We start from the raw sequence: 6612 nt of genomic DNA, 5'->3' as shown, positions 1-6612 counted from the left end.
GAACTGCCAGGTACCACGCAGCCATCTGATGGCTTACCTGAGCTCCGGTGGCCTGCAGGATAGATAGAGCACAAATGCTGGGGTCTCTGATACACCCACCCACATACACACACACACAGTTTAAACAGACCCTTCCGGGCTTCCCTGGTGGCACAGTGGTTAAGAATCTGCCTCCCAATGCAGGGGAGACAGGTTCGAGCCCTGGTCCAGGAAGATCCCACACGCCGCAGAGGAACTAAGCCCGTGCGCCACAACTACTGAGCCCTCATGCCACAACTACTGAAGCCTGCGTGCCTAGAGCCCGTGCTCCTCAGCAAGAGAAGCCACCGCAATGAGAAGCCCGCGCACCACAACGAAGAGTAGCCCCGGCTCACCACAACTAGAGAAAGCCCACGTGAAGCAACAAAGACCCATAAATAATAAACAAACTGACCCTTTCCCATGCATTATCTTAATTGGTTTAAACCTCACAACAGGGTCCTGGGAGGTGGGCAGAGCAGATGTTTTGAACCCATTTCTTAGATGAGGAAGGTTCAGGGAAGGTAAGCAATTGAATCCAGGTCACACTCTCCAGAGCTAGTGACCATGATAATACCGACAATCCCACAGTCGTTCGTATTCATTCAGTGCCCGGCCTGGTGCTCAGCACTTTCCAGGCATCTGACGTTCACACAGTCCCATGGGGAAGACGTTATTATTATCCCCATCTCCCCATTTCACAGATGATGAAACAGGCACTTAGAGATGTTAGGCATTTGGGGGAAGCCACTTGGAGCCAAGCCCCAAGCCGCCTGACTCCATGGGCCCTCCCCGGGGTGGGTCCCCTGAATCCCTAGCACCTGTGACAGTGCGTGGCCCACTAAGGGCCACTGAACATTTGCAGCATGTTCATTGACTGAATAAGTCTGCCCCCACTGCCCTTGCCCTTGGCTTCTCCGCCAGGACCGTTCCTGCCCTCTCTCCTGGCTCCTTGCACGGCTCCAGCCAGACTGTGACGCATCTCCCCCAGGAGGTTAGGGTCACAGAACCCATAGGCCCCCCCAGGGCGGCTGGGAAGTTGATCCGCCACCTCCCTCTCCACACCTACCAGCTTTCAGGGATTTGTGGTTTGATCCAATGGCTCCCCCTTGCCTCAGTTTCCCCACCTGTGCCAGAGCTGAGGAAAGGAGGCAACCAGACTACCAGAAAGGAGGCCCCTTTACTTCCTTCTACCCCAAGGGGGATTGCTGGGGATCCCCTTTCTCTCTAGATCCCACAGAGCCCCAGACACGCAGTGAGGGGCCTGCAAGGGGAGAGACACAGGACAGGTATGTGGAGCAGTCAGGCCCAGCTCTAAGGTGTGCATTCCTAAACAGGCAAGATGCTAAAATCTGCGGGCAGGGGTCTCTCGGGGGTGGTCCTCCGAGGGGTAAGGTTTGAAGGCCCCTTTGGAACACTGCCAACTCCAGCTGCCTCCAACCCCAGGCGTTAATCAACCAACATCACTGAGAATTTACTGGGCCTTCAGACAAGGAAAGGATGCAAGTTGCCACTCCTGCAAACCGACAGCCAAGAGGGACAGCTCACCCGGGCACACTGAGCGCCTCTGTGTGCACAATCTCGTTTAAACTTCCTAGCAACTCTGAGAATCATGCCCATTTCACAAAGAATGAAGCAGAGGTCTCAGTGGCCTGCCCCCAGTCCCACGGCTAGGACACAGCTAAACAGAGACCTTTGAATTCAAGGTCTTTGGTCTTGTGCCTGCAACTTGCCCTGGGAGCAAAGCTGTTACCTTGCCAAGGCTTCCTTTTTTTTTTTTTTAAATATAAAATTATTTATTTATTTATGGCTGTGTTGGGTCTTTGTTGCTGCTCACAGGCTTTCTCTAGTTGCAAAGAGCAGGGGCTACTCTTCATTACAGTGCGTGGGCTTTTCATCGCAGTGGCTTCTCTTGCTGCAGAGCACGGGCTCTAGACACACAGGCTTCAGTAGTTGCAGCACACGGGCTCAGTAGTTGTGGCGTACGGGCTTAGTTGCTCCGCGGCATGTGGGATCTTCCCAGACCAGGGCTCGAACCCGTGTCCCCTGCATTGGTCGGCGGATTCTCAACCACTGCACCACCAGGAATGTCTTCTCAAGGCTTCCTTTCATAGAGGCTGGAGGCCTTAAACATACTGCTTCTTCCCCAGCATCTTACCTGCCCTGGGCTCCAACGGCAAGTAAGGTGGGCAAACCCCACCTCCAGGTGGGCCCTGGGTTTAGAACCCTGGGCTTTAGTGGTCAATGACAGGACACCCAGCTCAGGGTCCCCCCTAGACGGCTGGGCTCCTCCAGCCTCACCCCCTGACCTCCATCCCCACACAGCACCTCTGGTCTCTCTGTCCCTCCCACTGCCACTGTTCCAGTCTCTACCGCTTGGGACCCCGTGGATGACCAGGAGTCACGAGTGGGAGGGACAATGCTCCTGACCCCGAGGCTGGCTTCTGACTTCTCCAGTGCCCCTCGCTTAGCCCTAACACCAGCGTCAGGTCCAGTGTGACCTGTTTCCCCCTCAAAGTCACTCCTGGCAGGCCCTCAGGCCACAGCACAGCCAGGAGCTCCGAGGATTGACCGATGTCAGAGCGCCACCTAGTGTGCCCGGCGGGCGCCCCGGCCTCGGCCTGGCCCTGCCCTGTCTATTCACTTTGTCTGGAGCAGGGGCTTTCATGGGGCAGGGGTGAAGACCAGGAAGGGTCTCTACCCTGGGACTCATTTCCCAAGGGCCTCAAATCCAGCCTGCTGACATTCTGTCCTGTGACACTATTCCTCCGGTCACAGAGAGACCCCAGAGCCTAGTGAGGATGGTCCCCCTCACAATTCGAAAGTTTGCCCCATCACAGGAGAGCACTGCCCGCAAAGCCCTGATCTAATAATTACTGTAAAGCTTTAAGTGAGCTTTCCAATAGCCTAATCACGTTGCATTATTTTGTGTTCATTGGTGAAAAGTACTAGCCACCATTTTGGTAACCCCTCTTTATTTTGAACAAGAGCGTCACATAATGAACAGTGTATGGAAACCGTGTTCCACCTCTCTCTCTCTCTCTCTCTGTCTCTGTGTCTGTCTCTCTCTCTCTCTCTCTCTCTCTCGCTGATAAAGTCGAACGAGCACTGAGCATGGGCAGGGAGGTCAAGCAAATTTGGGTTTGAAGCCTTGCTCCATACCAGCTGTGTGACCTTGAAAAATTCACTTAAACTTTCTGAGCCTTACTCTTCTCACCTGTGAAATGGGGTTGTAATGAGCTTCATGTGAGATGACAAACCTGAGGCATTCGCCAGCGTCAGCCACTTACCAGAGGCTCAGTACTGGCCAGTCTCGTCTTCCTCATCTCCCACGGGGACTCAGCACCTCGAGCTGGGTCCCCGCCATTTTCTTGGTCTCAGAGCACGTGTCACATGCATGTTGCATCTCTGTTTTCTGTGGATGTGTCCATCTCTGCAGCCCGGTGGCAAGCCAATGGTGTGTATCGACCAGCAGCTGGACTGAATGTCCCCAGGCCAAACGGCCACACCTGTGAGGACAGCCCATTCTCCAGTCCAGGGGCAAGACCAACCCAGATTTCCAGCGCTGTCCAAACAAACATTTCCTCTCCCAGGGCCTCAGTCTTCTCCCCTGTGAAGCGGTACTGAAGCTCCTGGCTTGATAAGGAATAAAGAGGACATATTTGGAGGTACTTGTAAAGCGTGTAACACCCAGCAGACCCTCCATAAGTAGAATTTATTATGCTGATAGCTGGGAGGCCCGGTTGGTGTTCAAAGCTATGTCGAAGGAAAACAGAAAGAGCCGTGTCATCTCAATTCTGCAACAGAGACATCGGGGCAAGGAGGCTGAGGGCAAGCTAGGGAGGGTGAGAGATGCTTAAAACAGGAAAAATTAAAACCAAGTCAGGGTCTGGGCCAACAACTTATCTACAAATAAGGTGTCCCACAGGCCAGGGGTAACTGAGTCCGGGAGGCCTCTCTTTCCCCCAGGCTGGGAATGGGGAATGGGCCAAAGCAGGGTGGGGGACAAGGGGGCGAACAGCCTCTTTATTAACACAATTATTTTATTTGCTGAAAGGTAATCATCCTGGCCCGAGTTGGCATGGCAACGGAGGCCTACCACTTCCAGCAGCTGCAAGGGCTGGAGGTTCCTGAGGAAGGGTCCCCCCAGACCTCTCTTCTCCCCCCAGAGAAGGGCTGAACGAGACCTGCAGGTGTTTGCTCTTCCCCCTCCCAGCTCCAGTGACAAACCAAGAGTCCCTGGGAGAACATCCCAGTGCGGGTTCACAGGGGGTCCATCCTAGGGGAGAGGGGCCTCTGCGTCCATCATCTCTTTGCATCCCATAATAACCCTGCAAAGAAGTGACTAAGCATCGCCTGACCATTTCACAGATCGCGGTGGATCAGAGAGGCTAGTGACTTGTCCAAAGACACACAGCACTTGAGGATTTGGGGGCTGGAGTCAGAAGACTGAGGCACCATTTGCAGTTGCCTCAGAGACAGGGGCTGTGACATTGACAGGGAGGGATTGGACCAGAGTCTTGAATGATCGGAAAAACTGGTGTGGAGGAAAAGTTGCTAAACTAGAAATCGAAGACACCTGGGTTTGAGTTCCGGTTCCCCCCTCACAGGTCACGTTACCCTCAGCAAATTTGCTCTGAGCCTCTGTTTATCCAAAGCGTTCTGCATCTGTGACTTGTCAGACTCTGAAAGGTTAAGCAATGACCAAGACATGTTTCCCCATCTGTAAAATGGGCCAACAAAGGCCTGCCCTGGGGACCCAGGACGTCAGTGGTGCCTGGTAAACTTGTCCCAGTGTACAAACAAATTAAGAAGCTAGTTCTGTCATTTTCATCCAACTCTCAAAGGGTGTTAGCTCTGCAGAGAAGGGCACAAAACACGCCCTGCCCCCAAATCCTCCAGCCCTGAAGTCCAGGAGACAGCACAGCAGAGGAGTACAGCCAGGGCGGGAGGGGGCGGGGGGGGCGGGTCCATTTGGCTTGTGCCCACGGCGTCTATTGCCCCCTGGTGGAGGAGTCTGACACAGCTACAAGGGACAACTCTGCAACCAGATGGAATTCAGATGGGGGTGGGGAAGGGACAGACAGGTTCAAAGGGAGCATCTGGGCAGGATCTGTGGGGACCAGGGGCAGTGAGACTTGAGCTGGGTCTCCCAGAAGGTGGACCCGGGGATGGCAGCAGGAAGGAAGACATTTCAGGTAGTGGAAACCGCCCGCAGTAAAAGCCTTCAGACTGTCAGGTGCCACGGGGGCTTGGGGAAGAGGGTTTGGGTAGGGGGAAGGGGTAGAGCAAAGGGACTTCAAGGGGCCCAAGAGGACGTCGGAACCAGCCTGAGGCAGATTGTGGATAGCTTTGACCTTGAGGCTAGGAAGTCTGCACTTTCTCCTGGAGGCAAGGAGGCGCCATTGAAGGTTTCTGAGCCAGGACAGGAAAGATCTGATTTGCATTTTAGGCTTATCATTTGGACAGGAAGTGGAGGCAAGAAGGCTATGGGAGCCACCTCCTTCCATTAACAAAAGTTAACACCTCATGGCCTGACTGGAGACCTTACAAGCCCTTTTTTAACCCCTGCACACAGGCCTCAAGCTGCGTGGGTTCCCTTCCTGGAGGCAGGTGCTGGGGAGGGTGAAGCTCCAGGATCTGCTTCCCACTCTGGCCTCCTTCAGTCAGGGCCCCAACATTGACTGAAGAGCTATGTAAGTCCCCTGAAAGATGAAGGGGGGCAGGGAGGGAGCCCCCTTTACTGAGGGTCTGCTCAGCTCCTTACCTTTTACCCCAGGTCCTCGTGACCGTGGGGCAAGTGCCCTGAAGTAATTATCTCTGTTCCAAAGAAGGAAACCAAGACCTGTCCTAGTTAGGAACAGCCCAGGACCCCCAGGGCCGGGACACAAGCCCAGGTGGGTCTGACCTCAAAGCTCCTCAGACCACAAGCAGGAAGAGAAACCAAGGCCTCAAGGAAGCAAGGCCCCCTCCTCCCGGAAGGAGGACCACTCTGGCCCAGCTACCACGGGGAGGCATTCTCAAGACCCCTGTCCCCCTCCTGCACACACCCCCAGTCTCTCCACCAGCCACGTCAGGATCCCAGCCTCCCATGGACACACGCTCACACACACTCATGCTGAGTTCTGGCGTATCGAAGACATTCACAAAGAATGTCACAGTTCACCCAACTTCCCAGTTTAGATGCGCTAACCTCGTCTGAGGCTACCGATCGGAGTCCCTGTCCTGTGCCAGATGACATTGAATAAAGGCAGGAAACAGCAGAGGGACCGCCCAGGATGGGGTCCATGCCCCACCAGCCCTGGGGGATCCCGAGTGGGGGACCTGGCAGACAGGAGAACTTCTGAGGAAAGGGTGGGCCCCCCAAGGGGGACAAGGACAGCAGGTATCAGAGAGGCATCTGGGCAGGAAACAGACTCAGAGGCAGGGAGAGAGGCAGAGAGGAAGCAGACAATTCTAGTTCATAGCTGAGCCTGGCAGCAATGCCCAGGGCGCTGGCCACACTCCAGCCGGGTAAGAGCGCCAGTTCGGGCCTAAATTTTAATCAGTGGATCTAAGCCTTGGCCACAGTCAGCAGCAAGGAAGATTAGCAGA

The sequence above is a fragment of the Monodon monoceros genome, unplaced genomic scaffold, assembly GCF_005190385.1.
Source record: "Monodon monoceros isolate NGI ecotype Baffin Bay Population unplaced genomic scaffold, NGI_Narwhal_1 Super_Scaffold_9, whole genome shotgun sequence".
Lineage (NCBI taxonomy): Eukaryota > Metazoa > Chordata > Mammalia > Artiodactyla > Monodontidae > Monodon > Monodon monoceros.
Note: the sequence above shows the minus strand (reverse complement) of the source record.